The 20,397-nt window shown below is 34.1% G+C and overlaps 1 long non-coding RNA gene across 3 annotated transcripts in view; it reads left to right on the top strand.

The window, feature by feature from the left end:
- LOC109095545 overlaps positions 1-9,960 on the top strand; it is a 16,424-nt gene extending 6,464 nt beyond the window's left edge. The window contains exons 4-6 of one of the 3 annotated variants that reach the window (XR_006162633.1): positions 1,308-1,389; positions 1,735-1,911; positions 9,675-9,960. This is a non-coding gene — a long non-coding RNA (uncharacterized LOC109095545). Of the gene's footprint in view, positions 1-1,307; positions 1,390-1,734; positions 1,912-6,889; positions 6,922-9,674 lie in introns of all 3 variants that reach the window. The other 2 variants (XR_006162632.1, XR_006162631.1) reach the window with 2 other exon arrangements.
- The last annotated feature ends 10,437 nt before the right edge of the window (positions 9,961-20,397 follow it).

Below are 20,397 nucleotides of genomic sequence, written 5' to 3'. Positions count from 1 at the left end.
TAGTCTTATAAACAGAGAAGAAGCAGGGAAAGGCCGACCAATGAGCGTGTAAAATAATCTCCAGGAAATGTGCACCCATTCTGTCCTATATGACCAGTCAATAATATGCATTCACATGCTGAACAAAACCTTTGGACTTGCTCCAAATTAACCGGAGAAGCATTCCGTGTCACAATAGTTTGAATCAATTCATTGTGCAGCTCACCTAGACCTCAATTACCAGCACATTAAGGCTGGAGTAAGTAAAAATGGCCGGATGTTTTTCCACGTAAAAGATGCATGACACATGAGCATGAATAAGAAATTGACATGCTGGAAATGTCTGGATAAGGTGTTGTAGGTCACAGAGTCACACTGGTATTTCATCAATGGTCTGGTATTTTATTTCATCAAAGAGTATTTACTAATTGCCATCACTGTCATGCAGTTCAATGGCAGCGAGGGGTGGCATATTAATTCTGCAATCAGTACTGTTCAGGGAAAAGTCATCTAATAATGTGAAGTTTATTAGATATGTTAATCTTCATCATATAGCTGAAAGATATAAATATATGCAAATATAAATATAAAAGATGCAAATATTTAAAAAGGCATTCCATTAGTACTGTTTAAAAATAGAATGTTTAAATATTCCTTGCTTCACTTAAAAAGCACATTAATGAGCATTGTCTATAATACATTATTTTCTATAATGTCTATCAGCAGAATGCTTATATAGAATGTAATATAACATTTAAATAAATACGTCATAAAAACGTAATTAGGTAGTCATATCTTGGAACCGTAAATGTCAGATGGAGGGTTAGGTGTAAACATTTTGAAGTGGCTCGAAAGAATTAAATTACATGAATTAAAACTGAATAATCTAATATGCTTAATATCGATATGGAACATCACCTTTTCTGAGAATGTCACTTCATATCTTATCCAGCAGGGGGCAGTGCGACATTATAACATAAGTGATAACAAAAAACAGGATTTTGTTGAGATTACGAGATATATCTTATTTAAAATGTAAATATACTTATATTATATACTTATACTTAAATATACCTATATATATATTACGACATATGTATTATATACACATGGAAATAAGCTTTACTCATTCAGAACTCTCAAATGGATAAAAATGTATCAAGGCATCCAGTGGCTTTGTTTTTCACCTCAATGTGGCATTCATCTATTAAAATAATAAAGTGGATGTTTTATTTAGATGGTTAGAGGATGCGGGCCAAAATGTGTATGCTTACAGTTTATACAGACTTCAGTTAACCAGTTCCTGTGTATTTTTCCCATCCTGTCAGCTCTAGCCGATCAAAGACCTGAACAAACATCCACCCTAGACATTCAGACACGGGGTGTAGACCGCTACCACAAGACCTTAAGGTAATCCAATCAGATGTCTGCCGAGCTCAGCATGTTTCTGCCAATCAGGAATGAAGCAGAAGGCACTGATGAAGGATCAGGAAGCTTAGAAAATGGCCCTTAATGACAGAGGAGGGGTGTGTTCGCATATGTGTTTTAGCATGCTACTATTTACGCACATGCTATATGTGATGACTTTATCTGACACTGACATCTGTAGCTTTGAACTTCAGGCCTCTGCAATCATGTAGAAGTGCAATATGTATATAAAAAAAAAGACATATAAAAGAGAGAGAACATGAGCAATGGTGTGACTCCAACCATGTGGGGTTTTGAACTTTGACCTCTAGTCTCCTCTCTTGGCAGATTCTTAAGATGTGGCTGATGGTGGTGATGGGGTCGAGGCCTGGCATGATGGCCAGAGAAAAGTGCAGTCAGTGTGGGAGGAGTGGGTGACCGTTAACCTTTCCACGAAACTGAACTGTGACCCCTATGATTTGCCTGAAGGTGATGGCCTGAGCAACCCCCGCCCCCGTTAAAACGGTATGTCGTCGACATTCCCCGCCTCCTTATATCTACACTTCTCACAATATTTAATGCAATATACACACATTAATATTTCTATAGAAGAACTCCTTTTTGTATGTTGTTCAGGTTTAAGCCATATTAACTTAACTATAATGGTAGGCCTAAAAATAACTATTTTATGGAAAATATGATTGAAAGTCTGTAAGGAAAAAGGATTGTGCAGGCTATTTGAGGTTACTCTGCTAACTTGATTAAAGTACACAGCGCTGTACTGCTCTTAGTTCCAGTAGACTGTTTAAAAACCGTGAGAGACATTTGATAATGGAGATGCAAACTATGATGAGTGAGAAGTAATTCTTGCTGACTGATACATGAAAAGAAAACATCACACCCTAAATGGTTAAAATGTCTCTTAAAGTTCATGATAGTGTTAAATGGTTAATGAATGTTAAATGGTACAAATACATTAGAATAGGCTTTAGATTTTTTGTATTGTTTTATGTTTTAATATCAATTTAAAGTGTCGTTTTAGTTAAATTAATTTATTTTTATTATGTTAACCTAATTTACTTATTTCATCCTTTTGTAGTATACACTACCATTCAAAAGTTTAGGGTCAGTAAGATTTTTTATGTATGAAATTAATGTTTATTCTTTAAAAAAAAAATGAGAGTGAAAAGAGTGACAGTAAAGTAATTTTTATTGTTACAAAAGATTCCTATTTTAAATAAATGCTTTTCTTTTGAGCTTTCTGTTAATCAAAAAATCCTGAAGAAAAATGTATCACAGTTTTCACAAAAAAAAAGCAAATATGAATATAAATATTAAGCATGTTAAAATTAAGGATTTCTTAGAGGTATGTCTGCCTTCAAGTCTCTAATTCTTTTATCCTCTAAATCTCAAACACTAAGTCTCCACTGTTTAAATTACATTTTGTTCTTGACAGCCAGACTTTCCATTGTCAATCCTACATGCACTACATTGCCTAGACCAGACCTCTAAATCAAATCCCTGAAGAAGTATGTGTTTGCTTGGGCTGTGCAGTCAACTGTCTATGGCATTTTCCCCACTGTAGTGATAGCATCAAGGTGTTGAAAGGTACGAGCTCAACTGCTGGCACCTGCCAAATGCTCGAATGAAATCTTCTGCTACTGTGTTGGAAATGACTGGGACAGAGAGAGGAAAAGGATCTAATTAAAAAACAGCTGAAACAAAAACTCTAATGCCAACTGACATTTTAAAGCGGCTCAGACAAATACAAATCAGAGAAAGAAACACTTGCTTGATTGAAATTTTAAACGTTTCATCAAAAGCAGCCAATACACTTATATAAGAGAGGCGAACCATGAAATGTCTGGGTAAGTCTAGTTATGCATAACTGTGTTTACACTGCTAAATTATGTTGCATTGTTTTTGTGTCAGTTAGTTGGTGTTCATCCAAAAGAAGTTTCTCAGTCTACAAAATACTAAATGTAATTGCCAGGAACATTTAACTACACTAAAGATGAAGAGATTGTCAATCATCCTGGCAGTTAAGCACATCTGGAGCAGACAAACAGATGAATGTTTAGCAGATAGATCTCGTAAAAGTAAGATGAATGGTCTACATGCAATCACAACAATCACACAATCACAACCAGATTACTTACAGCATAAAACAAATGAGTGAAACCGTTGGAATAAAGGAATAATGTCATTATGAAAGAAATGTTGACACTTTCAAATAAGGTTTAACATTAATTACGGTAATTGCTAACAAAATAATTATGAACCAATATTTATTAATCTTGGTTAATTCTACATATAGGCTGCTTAATCTTTTTAAAATTTATTAGATGTATAAATTAACATTACTTTATGTTTTACAAACAAACAGGATTTTACTATAAATTTATAAAGCAACATTAACCTAGAATAATAAAGGAATAAATAATAATAAATACGAAAGAATGTTAAATAATTAAATAATTTTAAGCAATCAAACCTTGTTGTAAACTGTTATTTATTTGAAATATTTAGTATTTAAGGTTTTTTTAAATAGCAAAAGTATTTTTGTGCTTCAACTCAGCTTCCAATAAATAGAAGCTTTTCTATTTCCCTTTTGAGTTGGTTTAGAGTAGCTAAAGTCCCTTTCTTTCAGAGTAAGCCTTTGTTAAAATCCAGTGATATCTTGGGAGAAAAGGACTCATACGATATGATACTCATACGATAAGAACTGTTAGCCATGCTAACATTACTCCTGTTCAAAACAAGCAAATAAGAAGTCAGAGAGAACACACAAAGGAACATGTATAGAGAACATTTATTGTGTGGGAGAATCACATAACAACACACTGGGGACTAAGAAGTTGTGTGTGTGTGTGTGTGTGTGTGTGTGTGTGTGTGTGTGTGTGTGTGTGTTATGTGGAAAGGAGAGAAATAAGTGAGAGACAGATAGAGAGTGTGAAAGAGAGAGAGAGAGCGGGAGGGATTTAGTTGCTGACAGGTATGACTGATGATATGTTGGGTCTACAGGCTGAAACAGTAGATGGTATCAAGGAAAGCCAAGATTAAATCAGCTGGAACACACACTCACACAGACACACATACATTTTCCATTTACGGTCTTTGACTGCTTCACTTAAGTGTTGACTGTATCTCATAACAAATCAAACGTGCAAGACACCAAAGGCTCGCAGATTTACATTCAGGTACCAGCTGTTGGAGGGCATTCATTAATAACATGCTGTGTCTTTACCTACATGGCCATCACACAGGCACACACATGCAATTTTCCCAACAGACTCGTTAGAATTCTCACGCTTTCTACTAATTGGTCATTTTGAACACTGATGTCATTGTGGAAAGAATGAGGTCACAATGATTGGTCTCTGAGAGAGGGCAAAAGAGACAGACAGGATAGAGGCAGAGAAACAAAGAGAAAGACAGATAGGCCAGGGAATGAGAGAAAGAGGCAGGCATTGAAAGACATAAAAAGAAACAGAGTTAGGACACAGAAAACACACAGGCCAATGGGACTGCCATACTTAAAATGTAATAATTATTAAAACATAATTCTGGATGGTCTTGTTCCATGTTTTACACTGTTCATCAATTTATTAATTAATCCATGTGTGTTATTAACTAATTCGTGTGTTTTTCAATATAGACTATACGTAAAACCTGACTTACTGTTCTTATATTTAAGAGGTTAATAACCTTAACTGACTGGCACATGATGGGCATGTGAGCTGTTTAACAACTGCTTTTTCATCTGTGGAAATATTGTAATTCCACTCTGGTTGTCAAAATTCAGAATATTGGCTCTATTATAGGCTATAATTTACAGATATCTTTATAAGATAAAGTTGTGCAAAGTATGAGAATGGTGGTGTGTTCATAACATGTTAGAAATATTAAAATTACAAGTACTCAAAAAATATACTGCACAGCTTCAGCTGAAAAGTTTGGATACATTAGTATTTTATGTTTTTGCAAGAAGTCACTTATGGTCATCAAGCCTACATTTATTTGATCAAAATTTTTATATACTTTAAAAAATGTTTTATTTCTGTGATTTAAAGCTGAATATTCAGCATCATTACCCCAGTCAGTGTCAAATGATCCTTCAGAAATCATTCTAATATGCTGATTTATCATCAATGTTGGAAAAAGTTGTGCTGCTTAATATATTTTATAACCTGTGATACTTTTTTTTAAGGATTCTTTGATGAATACAAAGTAAAAAAAGAAAAAGAATATAAGAACAGCATTTATTTAAAATATACCTTTTGTGAAAATATACACTGACGTTCAAAACCTTGAGTAAAAAAAAAAAGCCTCAGTATTTAATTTTTTTTTTTTTTAAGAAAATAGTTTATATTCAGCAAGGATTTGTTAAATTGATAAAAAGTGCATGAAATATAGCCTTATTAAGCATTTAAGTACTCAACTGAAAACGCATTGTGCTGCTGATCCTAAAGAAAAATAGGCCTATAGCGCCTACTCTCTTCATCTATAGCTATATATATATATATATATATATATATATATATATTATATATATATATATATATATATATATATATATATATATATATATATATATTAGGGCTGTCAAATGATTAATCACGATTAATCACATCCAAAAATAAAAGTTTTGTGTACATAATATAGGTATGTGTACAGGGTATATTTATTATGTATATATAAATACCACACACATAAATTATATATTTAGAAAATATTTACATGTATATAGACATTATATATTTATATTCTTATATTTGATATTATATATAAATATATTTTATATATAAACATAACATATTCTTCTTAAATATATACATGCATGTGTGTGTATTTTATATACATAATAAAATATACACAGTATACACACATATATATGTAAACAAAACTTTTATTTGGGCATGTGATTAATCGTGATTAATCTTTGACAGCCCTAATATATATATATATATATATATATATAGAAATATGATTTATACACTAAAAAAAGCTGGGTTGTTTCAACCAAACTTTGGGTCATATATGGACAAACCCAACTTTTGAGTTAAAAATTTAATGTAAAAATTTAACCCAACGTTTGGTTTAATCCATATTTGACCCAAAGCTGGGCTGAAACAACCCAGCATTTTTTTCTTAGCTATCTCATGTAGTCATGCTGTATAGTCTACTTGTTTGTGGTTATAGTCATTTTTATATCCATACACTTATTGTAATGCAGTGTAATTCCTAAGTAGGTCTAACTACCTGTTACAAGTAGGCCTACTCTTACAAGGAAATAAAAAAGAGATATTTTTTATATTTAACTAAAACGTTTTGTGTGTGTGTGTGTGTGTGTCCAGATTGATTATACCTCTTAAGCATGATTAATCAAGAAAAAGTGTGGAAATAACGGCTTTGAATCAAGCCACAAAAATAATACATATTTTTAATAGACCAGTTAACACATTTGCTGTCACTCTTTGACATTTTTATTTCTTCCTCTCAGATGTGTGAAAGTTTCTGTGACTATTTAATGAGGTAAGCAGTAAAGTAGTTTATGATTGTCTGTTGCTAAACAGCTCACCAAAATATTCTAACACTGCATTATTTCACACTATATTCCTTTAGCGTACGTTTCATAACCAAGTGTTAAAAATGGCCTGAACCTGGTGATTATAAAGAAGTTAAGTTAGTGTAAAACATATGTTTTTATCCAAAGCAACTTGCATTGCATTCAAGGAATGCATTTTTTAATGCATTCCCTAGGAATTTAACCCATGCTCTACTGGAATATGCATCATGACTATTGGCACATACACATATCTCACATGTCTATGGTCTCTCTATCCTATTTTTTTTTTTGTATTTTTTGTGTTATTTTTTTTTATGCTTTATTTGTGGTAGGTTGAATTCTGCACATTTTTTCTGAAGTTCCCATTTCCCATGTCTGTGGTTGGTCCTGAGTACCTGAAAGTTACACAGAGAGACACGAAGATGCACATATGCATTATCTACCCATATCAGTCTCTCTCCTCCATCACGCCTGATTCTCTCTTGCTTCCCCTTGGTGTCTCTGTCTTAGCCCATGATGAAAGACAGGCTGATGCAAATGAAAGAAAGCAGGATTTGTTTTCCTCCTTTCAACAAATCTTCTGTTGGAGCTGTCAGAGTGAAAACGCTCTCACTTCACGACCACTGGTCTCTCGCTCGCTCCCTCTCTCTCTTTCTATTCACATCCACACAAACACACAAAATAACACAGAAAATAGTTTTTTTTCACCGTACACACTCAATTTCTGTGCTGATCTAGGTTGGTTTGTGCTGGTAAGTACAGTTTTTTCTTGATTTTTCATGATTGTAAACCTCACTTACTTTCATAGGCGTTGTGGGTAGCCATTTACAGAAGTGAAGACTTCTGGGAAAACAGACAAACCACAACAAGGAATGGCTATTTCTCAGTCTCGCTGTCACAATGACAATGTGTGTGTGTGACTGTGGGCGAGAGTGCATGACGGAAAACTGCTGTCAGAAGCCCAAAACCCCATGGTCTCATTTTAACTAGGACCAGCTGACGTGTACCAGCTTGCATGTGACTGCTCATTTCCTTCCCTGCGTTGAATGCAGGCATATGTACACACCCTCATCTGAGTGTGAATGGCAGCTCTCCCTCTTAAACATGGCAGCTTTCGGCGGGAGGGTTATGAGTGAAATCACTTGGAGTTGTTGCTAATTGTATCCACCGACAAGACGCATGCGGGCATCAAAACCAACCTTCACCTGGGAACCATCAAACCTAAACTGAGGGGGTTGCAAACTAATGGCTTCCAGACTCGCTCTGTGTGTGTGAAGGATAATTGAAATGGTCACATTAGCTCTTACTCTGTCAGGCATTTCTTTGGCAGCCCCTCTGAAGGACCCCAGCCCTTGTTGCCAATAAAAACTTTATTTGAGAACAAATCCCTCCTTTTCTTTTTGAAGAGAGAAAGAAAGAAAATTAAAAGTCAAATAAAGAAGAACAAGATGCAAAACGAAGAGTTATAGATATGCAATGAGCTGGAGAGAGAAGGAAAGCGGCATGTGATGTCATGGCTCATTTTGCCGCCGCTCTCAGTCACCGGAGCCCAGGAGCCGCGGTTTGATCTTCATCATCTTCATTCATTTTTTATTTCCATATTGATGACAAAAACCACTTACTGTGAAATTGAAACTGTGAGAATGTACGATCGGCACTCAAACGTTCAGCCCCAAATTGCGCATGTCTGTGTGTGCGTATACCTGAGCGGTTGGCGGCAAATGTTGGATGGAGATTGTATGAGCCAGCGGGGAGCCTTCTGGGTAATTTAAACATTCTACAAGCCTAAAATGGTCTGTCAGAAAATTAAAGGGAGGGGGTGTTGGTTTAAAGCCCTGCACGAGAGAAGTGTTCTGGTTCTTTTCAACAGTTATATTCTGGCTGTATATTTCAGGATGGTGAATTTCATGTAGTTTATTATAATTTGGTATAATTAGGGTATTAAGATTAGAAATTAATCCATACTTTTTGACACTCCATATTTGGATGACAGACTCAGTCTGCAAAATGTCAGCATCAGCAATAGACTCTATTTGTGTGTGTGTGGTCAGGCATATTGTTGCATATATATGTGACTGACTTTTCAGTGATGAGGGGAAAGAAGAAATCAGCATGCTTGGCTGTTTAATAAGACATGCATGCTGTCAGTGGCTGTATATGAATCAGTATGTGTCTCAGGCTATGAATCTGCATACATGTATCTTATATTTTCCCCCTGTCAAATAAATTAGGCTTCTCAAATGAGAGAAATGAGGCTTGGCATTGCCGGCATGGTAACTAGGGCCTACTGTTGTTTCCGGGGTAATGTGATGTGCTGCCTGTGCCAGACGGATGATGTTGATAAATGCTGTGGATTCGGAATAGGAAAAGCATGGGAAATGTTGAAATCAAAGACATTTGGGGTTTCTCAGGGTCTCCACGGAAAGGCCGCCAATGTTTGTGGGGTTTTTTGAGCTTGTAATTGAACAGCTAAAAGTAGATTTTTCATGGGTGAAAAAGTTGATCCTTATCTTGGTTTTCATCTGTTTTTCTTAGCATACACAGTATGTTTATGCATCTGTGTGTTGTGTATTTATGAGTTGTGTAAATGTAACCCAGCCCTCATAGTTTAGACTTGATCAGATATTTTGGGTTTTGCGTGTGTTTGAGTGCATGTGTGTGTGTGTGTATTCCCTTCTCTGATTGCTGTTTGTTTTATTTACTTTGCTCCTTTAATCAGTGCTGAGGCCCCTGCAGTGAGTGGAAGGAAATCCCATCAGACAAGCCCAGTCTTTTAAGGAATAACAAAGCTACTCATCCGAACCTGTGGCTGTGCATGCGAGACATCAGCAATACCATCTTATTTTATTTTGTTATTATATGTTACATTCATAAAACTTGCGTTAAAAAGATCATTAGCCTAGTTATACACTACCATTCAAAAGTCTGGGGTCAGTAAGATTTATGTGTTTTAAATGTTTTAAAATTTCTTATTCTCACCAAAGTTGTGTTTATTTGAGCAAACATACACTGCAAACAATAATATTTTGAAATATAATTAAAATATAAAATAGCTGTTTTCTATTTTAATATATTTTAAAATGTACTTTATTCCTGTTATGGCAAAGCTGAATTTTCAGTAGTCATTACTCCAGTGTTCTATGTCACATGATCATTCAAAAATCATTATAATTAGCTGATTTGGTGCTTAAGAAACATTTCTAATCTTTCTAATGTTATAAACTTAATATTTTTGTGAAAACCATATGTTTTTGTTCAGATTTTTTTATTTTTTTTTTAAATTAAAAAGTTCAAAAATTTTAAATTGCAACAAATAATCAACGTTGGAGGATTCTTATTCTTTTTATTAAGTGGAGGGGATTTTTTTGAAATGATGATAAGCAAAGACTTTGCAATTGGTAATACTGAAATGGGTATGTGTGTGTCTGCTGCATTACTTGAATAATCCAATCTTCTCGTGACCATTTCTGCTGCTTTAAAATTGTTCCCACCTGCAAGATCAAGATATAGAGTGAGGGCAAAAAAGGTGAGTGGCCAAAATCACTCCTCTTGTCAGATCAAATGAAGTTTCTAATGACTCCCACTTTCTCCAGCTGCTCTGTGATTATCAGGAAAGATTTCTGTGCAGCCTCATGCCCTCGTGGCCAGTTCTTCACTGAGTGCATTAGGAGGTCAGATTGCTATAGTCAGTGCACTAGCTTTTCTGTACAGTGTGTGTGTGTGTGTGTGTCTGTGTTTGACTAGTTAACTGATGTCCATGATATCAGTGTCACATGTATGCTTTTTTCTTGACTTGTGTGTGTTGGCCTTATCATATTCAACATCTCACCTCGTCAGTGTGTGAGTGTGTGTGAAAAGGATGGGGTTTGCTATATACTTTATTTATTAGCTTTATTTTGGGAACATAATTCAGTCTGCCAAGGTTAAAATAATAAGATAATATTTTCTTTTAAGAGCAGGGTAGGGTTGGGCAAATTCATAATTTAAGAACTGGCTCCCTTTCATTTCATGAGTGGAAATTTGAATTGAATTAGCCACACCTTACAGGAAAGTGAGTTTTAGTCTAAATGGTAATGACAGGAAGAAGAATTTTTAGATTTTTTTTTTTTAAACAAGCTTAATGGCATTCTGGGAAATAAAGTAATCTTTCCACCCTGGTCCATAAAATTAAATGCCATTTAAAAGTTTTGGATCGGTAAGAGTTTTTAAATTAATAATTTAATTATTTTATTAAGCAAGAATGCATAAAATTGATCGAAAGTGTCAGTAAAGACATTGTTTATGTTTGAAGATGTAAAGATTTCTAATTTAACTAAATGCTTTTTTTTTCAACTTTCTATTTATCAAAAATCCTGAAAAAAGTAATTCAGTTTCCACAAAAATATTAAGCAGCACATGTTTTCAAATCAGCATATTAGAGTGATTTCTGATGGATCCTGTGACGCTGAAGACTGAAGTAATGGCTGCTGAAACATTTTAAGATGTATTAAAATAGAAAACAGTTATTTTAAATTGTAATAATATTTAACAATATTACTGTTTACTGTATTTTTTATCAAATAAATGTGACCTTGGTGAGCATGACCTCTTTCAAAAGCATAAAAAAAATCTTACTGATCCCAAATCGGAGTGTATTGTATTATTTTGTATTATAAATTAAATTACTGTGTTACATTAAATATGATATAACAAATTAAAAACACAAATGCAAAACAAAATCTTACAGAAATAGGTGGCACTTTATCTTTCTGTCATAAGGCCTATATATATTGTTTTAAAACTTTCCTTGTCGAAGCATCTTGAAAGCCAGCATGTGAAGTCATTTAAAGCAGTCCTCACTGTTTTAAAGGCTCATTCTATAAATCAGCCATGTGATGTTATGTTTTAGATCATAATAATGCCATCAGGTTTGTGAGAAGGTTGGGTTTAGGAGTACGATTTGAATATCTCCAATATCATTACTTACTATCAGAGGTCCAGTGCAGCTTCAAAGGTTTATTTGTATGTAGTGTGACTTTGTGCTCAGGATGTGGGACCAGAAGACATCTGTGGTTTCTTATCAGTTTTTAAGATTATCATTCAAACACAAATTAAAGATAATCAAGCTAATTAACCACATTTAAAGTTCATTAGAGCAGTTTAGTGCAGAAGATTGTAGAGTCATTAGGTCGCCACTCAGTGACAAATTTATTTGATGTTTGACACTTTCTTTCTTTCTTTCTTTCTTTCTAAATCGTATGTTAATATGAGATTGTGGCCTTCATCCCTATATACTGATCTAATGTACACTGCACTCAGAGCAATATTTGTAAATACTAAGGGACGTTATATGCAAAATAATTCTTGTATCAGAGTAAATATACATTTCAGCCATAGACGCACACGTGCAGGCATATATGTACACACATGCACACTCTCTAGGCCATTCAAATATGAAAAGACGGTCTGTTATTCCACTCTCACTGTTCTGCTTTGATTTTTTCATCAAAGTGACTATTATATTCTCTAGCATATCTCTGTCATCAGCAGAAATTACCAGTGTTTTTCTTTGAGTAATATGCAATCAAGTCTTATTTTAATCTTTTGTGTGGGTGTTATCATGGAATGAGTTGTATTTATGTTTCCATTCACATGTTTGCCAAAGTAAAGACAGTAGTATGGCTTTCCTTCTGATTTTTATTATTGCACTTTTAATAGAAACCCAGAAATAAAACAGCTACCCGTATATCTCTCTTAATCAACTGAAAATTGTAGAAAATCCAAAAGCAGGGCCCTATATCCAAAAGTTTGTTTTATATAAGAAGAAACACCGTCATGAACCACAAAATGATATTTTCATTTTCTCCAATGCGTGACCTTGATGTGAATCAGTGACTTCAGCTTTTTGTTGATGGAGGTTTTGAATCTGTTTTAAATCAATCTGAGGTTTTCTTGTTTTTCAACATCAGTACAAAAGAATAAGTCATAGAAAAAGTCATGCAAGAGGGTCGGTGCTTTGTTTTTTATTTAAAAATAGGGTAAATGAAATTTTGAAAGTTGCCAATTGAGGGTCAGTTGAAATTGCCAGGCACTGATTGGCGGTTTCGATTAGATAGTTCAAGTGATGTAACGGTGGTATGAAAACACTGAGCTTGCTGGTGCAAGAATAGCAGCATATACCACTGATGGATGATGTTTACTTATGTTTCTCGGTTGCTTACCAATGACACTCTCTATATTTACACTATGATTCAAAGGTTTGTGGTGGGTAAGATTTTTTATGTTTTTTGAAAGAAGTCTTTTTTTATATGCTCACCCAGGCTGAATTTATTTGTTCAAACATTTGTAACAGTATAAAATATTATTACAAAAAAAAAAAAAAAATGTTTTCTGATTTAATAGATTTTAAAATGTAATACAGTATATTCCTGTGGCGAAATGTAATATATTCCTATGACAAATATCATTCTAATATACATTTCTGATTATTACCAATGTAATAAATGGTTGTACCACTTAATGTGTTTTTTTTTCTTCAAGATACATTGTTTCAGGATCCATGGTTAAAAAAGTTCAAAAGAACAGTGTTTTTAAAAAGTAAAAATTTTGCAGCGTTTTAAGCATCTTTACTGTCACTTTTTGATCAATTAAATGCATAACTGCTGAATAAAAGTAGAAATGAGAGAAGAAAAAAAAAGATCTTACTGACCACAAACTTTTGAGTGTCAGTCTTTTTCCTCTGTTTCTGCTGTTTCTTCATCTCTAACCAATTGTTTGGCTATAGGTTAAAAAAAAATCCCTGTTTTGATAGCAAGGTACAAGGAGGTTTGGTGTCAGGAAACTAGATTTGTAAATAAACCTGATTGCTCAAACCTCTTAGCGCTAGAAACCCTAAACCACTAACGTCATCAACACACAAGCATCCCTCAACACACACACACCCACACACAAAACTAATGTCGCTTTTATTCAAAATCACAACCTCTCACTAGACATGCACTGACACTCAATGTTAGAAATGTATGCGTTTTTATATTCATCTTTCATTATATAAAATTTTTTACTTGATAATGTTGCTGTATCCTCTGGTAATGTCATAACTTTTACCCCTATTTCTTTGTTTCTACATTTTTAAAAATACTTTCACAAAAATATAGGCCTATATATATATATATATATATATATATATATATATATATATATATATACAGAGCTGGGTAGATTACTTATGAATTGTAATCAGTTACTGATTACAGATTACATGACAGAATTTGTAGTCAGTAATATAATCTCTTAGATTACACATTTTTGGTAACGTAATCTGATTACTTTTGGATTACATTTAGATTACATTTTGTGCTAACCCTTATTTGATATCACATATAATGAATTAGCCTAATCTTGTGCTATTTTGACAGATAAAAAATATATAAATATATTCCAAAAAATATATTTAATTCACCAACAAGAGCCACAATATCTTCTTTTTCAAGTGCAATGTATGGAAAGTTAATACTTAAAAAAATACTAACACTAATGTACCTTGCTGTAAGTGTTTGCTAGTAACACTGAATAAAACAAAATCACATCTTATGATTTTAAAGCATATTTACTTAGAATTAAGTAAATTTAGAAAACAGCTACATTACAAAAAACAATATTGACAAACATGAAATTAACAGCAATATTTCTGCTAGGTCAAATATTAAATAATAAAAAAAAAAACAGTAGAAGTGTATATGACTGTATCAATGAAAAACATTAAACAATAGCTACATTGCAAACATACATTCTGAAAAAGACTAAATTCACACATTTCTATCCGTCTCAAAACATTTTAAGTGCATAGTACTAATGAGGAAAAGACACAAAACGATGTAGTACACATGCCAGACCAGCATGTGGCACTGAAATTCTGCCACAGAGACACACTAAGAACGGAGAACACTTGGACTATGCGCATAAACCTTGTGCTCTGTATACAAACGAACATGGAACAATAGATTTATTAATTTGTGTTAATGTTAATTAATAAAAAACAAAACAATTGTTCAGTGTTTGTTCATGTTTTTCATTGCTCTTACGTGACGTATCAGTGTTTGACTAGGGGCGAGACGCGGGCTGATGACGTCATCGTTTCAGAAAATATACAGATTTGCTGTCCACATGAAAACGCAAAGGCGGCATTTTCAAATTTATCCACTCTGGGACCCGGTTTAAAAAATATCAGTTTCACTCTCACAAAATGCCAGATCCGTGTGGACGAAACACCTATATGATACAAAATGTATGCATATACAGCGAAATGTGTCTCCGTGTGGACTGGGCCTTGAAGTGCATAAGGTAGTAACAATGAAGAAAAATCAACATTACAAAAAATATATTAAAGAACATGAAATTCCCAGCAATAACTTTGCTAGGTCAAAGATTTCCATGGACAGCAAATTAATCTGCGGTAGGCAGATCTTACACTGAACAGTGACACTTTTTTTAAAAAAGAAATCATGTCTGTACATCCAGTGATTAAAGGCTGCGTTCCCCTCCATTTTCCATTATCTTGTTGCTGATTTCTTCTGAGCGCGATTCTGCCACCCCTCCCCCTTTCCGCCGGAAAAAACTTGGAAGAATCACGAACGTATATAAGTATAAATGTTAAAAAAGGAAATTTAGGAGAATCAATTAATTTTGAACAACTTATTACCATTGTGTAAATAATATGTAATCATGTAATCCATAAAAAAGTAACTGTAATCGGATTACGAGTATTTTTAAAAAGTAGTTTACTCTAATTACAAGTACTTGAGATTTGGAATTTGATTACGTAATCCAGATTACATGTAATCCGTTACTACCCAGCTCTGTATATATATATATATATATATATATATATATATAAATATATATATATATATATATATATATATATATATATATATATATTATATATATATATATTACACATTTTTTACTATTTTTTGTTTTTTACATATATTATTTAAATACATTTTGGGCATGATTTTAATGTATTTTTGTTAAAAAGATATATAAAATCATGGGTAAAGAAGAGATGAACAGAGAGCATTACGCTGTAAGAAGACATTGGGATCATCAAGTGAGCTAAAAGAGTGTGGGAGAATGAGAGATTAAACTATTTGATGAGAGGTTAGTCTCTTGGTCAGTCAGCAACCCTTAAACAGAGGAAGGATGGTGAACCCTCGTTGGTGTCACTCAGTCGTCAATCTAAGTGGCAGGCGAACCACAGGGGCCTGTGTCGCCGGGCGGAACTTGTCTTTCAACCACCCAGCAGCTGCTGAGATATCACGACAAGACCTGGAACACAGCCCAGCTGCCCTGACCCTTTCTTTCCCTCTGCCACTTTCACACACACACACACACACACACACACACACACACACACACACACACACACACACACACACACACACACACACACACGCACACATCCCAAACAATCTAGCACAATCAAAAGATAAATATATCCTACAGACACACCCATAATGCAGACAGACATATTCACAGAAACACACATACACAACTAGAAACACCAAATATAAATATTTATGTTTCTTTATATTTTAGATCTTTTACTTTCATCCATTTTGTATTCTACCACATACATGTACAGCTAACATTTTATTTAAAATTAAATCTAGTCATAGGCCTACATGCTCATATACCCATAATTGTTAAACAAAAAAGACAATTGTGTGAACAACACAAACTCATGTTTGGGAGAAATGGGACCCAGTGATCCATATCACAATGACAACAGAGATGACAGATGGCTGTATTGTCTGAAAGGAAACTATCCCTTTTTTAATAAACTATATAGTGAGGATGTAGGTATATTTGATAGAAAGTATTGGAAAGTATCAATATAGATTGTTTTCTTTTGAAATGAAAAAAATGCATGGTTTTGTGAGATTTAAAAAAAGAATGAGAGAAAAAGAACATATTGATCTATAGAGGAGTCTTAGCTGGAGTCTGGGTGGCTGGAGTGTATGTGTGTGTGTGTGTGTCTGTGTGTGTGGGAATGGGAACCCGAGGCCCCTTTTCCAGCTGCTGTCCTCACTTTTCTTTTCTTCCTTTATTTGCCTCTCTTTTGTGGTTCTTCCTTTTCTTTTCATCCTTCTTGGGTGCTGATTTTGCAGACTTCTAGTCTTTGAAAGGCTGCTCTCAATGAACCTCAGAGCAAGAAAGAGACTGAGAGGGGAAAGATATTGAAATGCTTAATTCAACTTGTCTAAGCATACTGATGATACATGTTTATACTCTCTGAAAATAAATACACAATGAATTAAAACTAAAAAGTTTCACTCATTAAAACATTTTACGGACAATGAAAAGTATCATACTTTTAAAACTGTGTTTAAAATTAATATCAGTAGCCAATTAAAAGCTGTTTTATTGCCTTATGAGGGTGAACTTACTGAGATCACATGACCAGCCGAATACTAGTTCATCGCGGTGACCTCCAGTTATTAAACCCTTTTGCTCATGGAACTACTCAATCATGGCTTGCTGAAAATTTAGCTACACTGGCATCAGTCACTAAAAATATTTGCTTATGTGTTACGCTAAATTCATGCCACTATTCCAGTGCAACATAATCATGCATTGTTCAAACAGATAACTATGCACAATCATGTCACCCACCTACACTATCTTTCAAAAATTTGGGGTTTATAAGTTTTTTTAAAAATTTTGAAAGAAGTCACTTTAATGCTCACCAAGGCTGCATTTATTTGAAAAAACTGAATAAAAACAGTAGTATTGTGAAATATCATTGAAAGTTAAAATAATTGTTTTCTATTTTAATACATTTTAAAATTTCATCACAGCAAAGCTTAATTTTCAGCAGAAATTACTGCAGTGTTCTGTGTCACATGATGCTTCAGAAAATATTCTAATATGTTGATTTTCTGCTTAAGAAACATTTCTTATTATTATTATAAATGTTGAAAACAGTTGTGCTTATTGTTGGGAAAGTGATCATTTTTTAAGGTTTATTTGATAAACAAAAATTAAAAAAACAGCATTTATTTAAAATGGAAATCCCTTGAAACATTATAAATGTCTTTACTGTGACTTTTTATCAGTTCAGTGTGTCCCTGCTGAATAAATGTATTAATTTTTCTAAATTTCTTTCTTCTCACTGACCCCAAACTTCTGCACAGTAGTGTACATAACTAACAAACCCACCTTCTGTGTAACAATGTCAAAATAACACATAAGCCTACTGTAAATCTTGCCTTAAAAGAGCTGACAGTCTTGGGTCTTAATCTAATAAAAACTTTCATTTTTGTCCATTTTTTATTTATATCCATCTTTTTTTTTTCTTTGTCAGTGTTTAAATGTCTTTGGGGTTGTTTGCGAGTTTCAGGTTCAACAGTAAAATAACTAGAGTGTCTGGTTATTCTCTTGACAGCTACTTGATGATGTCTTAAATACATAATTTCAGGGATCTAGGTAATGTAAAAGTCACATGTGCTTGTCAGGGCATTCAGAAATAACAGCTAACACGATTGCTGCCGGACTGGCCGACATTTGAGAACTCTGTAATCCTGTATGTGTCTGTCTGACAGTCTCAGCGTTTTAAGAAAAACATTAACACATCATAAATTCCACCCCCAGCCCTAAAACATCTGTCCGTCATTACTGGCCCTTCCCCCTCAGCCCTAGGCAGGGGCTCGAGAAACAACTTTTGACCTCTGACCCCAAGAATAGAGCTCCACTTAATGGTGCCCCTTTATTTCCACACACAGACACTCTCTCTCTCTGTCTTCCTCTTCTACTTAAACACAGAATTATCTGTAAAAATTAATGCAGAAGCAAAATCGTATTTGCACATTTGAAATCATATCCTTATGCATGCTTTTAATGTCACAAGAATGTGACGTTGGGATCAATGTTTTTGTAGTTTTAAAAATCTCTTTGTTAGGAAAATGAACTGATTAATCTTTACACTCAGCTTTAATGTTCTTATGGGACTTCTATCTATATTTTTTCCTTATAACATTTCTCAGTCCTCTCTTTTTTTCTTTAATTTTGTGTTATGTCTTATATCCTATGTCTGTTCCACTCTAATCTTGTCCACCTTGACCTATTGTCAGTATATATCATCCTTCTTCTGTGTCTTTGAGTGCATTTCATTGTCTCTCTCTCTGCTCTCCCTCAAATCAATAACAGACACATTAGCGTTTGGTGAGGGGGGAAATACAGGTGGTTTTGTATCGATCAGGAGTCAGATTCACAAAATGCTCTTTCCATAAACATGTGCACACTCTCTCCAAACAAATATTTACATTTCAGGGACAATAAAGTTCAGTTCAGGGCTCCAGTTGACTTCCTAAATACCCTGAAATTCCCCTCAGAGAATACTACCCTGTTGAAGAAAACAGCATATGCTGGTTTGGTATGTTCTGAGCTGGACCTAAACAGGATCTAGTTGCTCAACCAGCTTTGGACCAGCAAATAAGGACCAGCTCAAACCAGCTGCCATGCTTCAAAACATACCTAACCAGCAAATGCTGTTTTTTTTTTTTTCTTCAATAGGGTAGTATGAGACGCATAAAAAAAAAGTATAAATGTAATTTGGAATTCAACACTAATTCAGTGTTGAGTGTCCGCCATTTTCCAACTTTTTTGTGCAAACTTTGTTTTTGAAAAAGTTTCTTTGTTTTCGTTTCCATCGAGAAGCCTGGCAACCTCAGGGCAAATATAATTATCAAGCCGGTCATCTAAAAGCTGTCCCTCACCAAAACCTGCAAGCTGCAGTGCACACTGAGATATTTCCTGACCAACATCTAATAATATACAGCTATAGACAAGAGATGGAGAATGTGTGTAACATTGTGTAAAATTCAGGAAATATAAACACTGAAACTAAAAGTAGAAAACCAACCGAATGAACCACGTTTAGTTGCAGATATACAGGGAACCTATTATTTAGAACATGATTAACAGCGACACCTTGTGGCAGTTTAAATAGCTCGTCCTCTTACAAGAAAGCTGCGAAATATTTGAAACTGTAAAAAATGCAACATGAAACCACAGCGGGGCGCTAAAGAGGTCATATCCGGACGATTTTTAGACGTCTGCCATTGGCTATTTTGAGAGATGACGTATCCAACATTGGACAAATGAAATTGTGCTAAAACTGCGCAGTGATTGGATTTCCTTGAACTGTCAATCAAGGCCTGCAGTGCCCAGAGAAACATTTGCGGTCATTTGAAAATGTGGAAGGCTACAGGCAACATCTCGCGCTCTCGCAAGGCTGAGAGATAGTTTGGCTTTCCAAACTTTACTAGGATAGCTAAATTTTATTTAGCTTAAATTATATTACAAAACAAATAATATAAAATTAATATAATTATTAAAGTATATTTATTTGATTTTTATATTTGGTATAACTTAATAATAATAATACTATATTTGTGTCT

The sequence above is a fragment of the Cyprinus carpio genome, chromosome A19 (genome assembly GCF_018340385.1).
Source record: "Cyprinus carpio isolate SPL01 chromosome A19, ASM1834038v1, whole genome shotgun sequence".
NCBI classification, from domain to species: domain Eukaryota; kingdom Metazoa; phylum Chordata; class Actinopteri; order Cypriniformes; family Cyprinidae; genus Cyprinus; species Cyprinus carpio.
This window is presented reverse-complemented; position numbering and strand designations above follow the sequence as displayed.